Genomic DNA, 745 nt, shown 5'->3' on the forward strand with positions numbered 1-745 from the left:
GGTGGGGTCCGATAAAATAAAGTACTAGCCATGTATTGAGATCAATATAATCGTACGGCGGCGAGCTGGCAGAATTGTTACTGCGCCGTACAAAATGCTTATCGGCATTTCTTCCGACTTCACGTTCTGAGTTCAAATTCCACCAGGGTCGATTTTGACTTTCATCCTTTCTGGGTCCATAAGATAAGTACAACACTGGGATCGGTAAGACAAGTACCAGTTAAGCACTGAGGTCCATGTAATCGACTTAACCCTCTCAAGAAATTGCTGGCCTTGTGTCAAAATTTGAAACCAATATAATCGATTAACTCCTCTCCTCGAAAGTGCTGAGTTTATACCTAAATTAGAAACAATTATTCGAGTCCGGTAAAGGCAGCATGCGAGCAAATTGGTTATAACGTTGGGGAAAATGCTTCGCAGTATTTTTGTGCTGGTTCTTTACATAGTGAGTTCAAATTTTGCTAAGGTTAGCTTTGCCTTTCATCCCTCCTGGAATAAAATAAAATACCACTCAAAATTACTGGCCCTGTGCCAGTAATATTGGAAAACATAATTTGCTGCAGTCGTGCCTCTTTCTTCCGAAATCAGCAAAAGGAATACCAATGAATTACTGAGGACAGCATAATTGCTACAACTCTTCCCTAATAAATAGCTTTGTACTTCTATCAGAAACTACTAATAATTCATATATTCTGTAGAAAGACAGACGAAATATTTTGCAGTATTAAGTTGTGTCCCTTTACGT

The sequence above is a fragment of the Octopus sinensis genome, linkage group LG2, assembly GCF_006345805.1.
Source record: "Octopus sinensis linkage group LG2, ASM634580v1, whole genome shotgun sequence".
NCBI classification, from domain to species: Eukaryota; Metazoa; Mollusca; class Cephalopoda; order Octopoda; family Octopodidae; genus Octopus; species Octopus sinensis.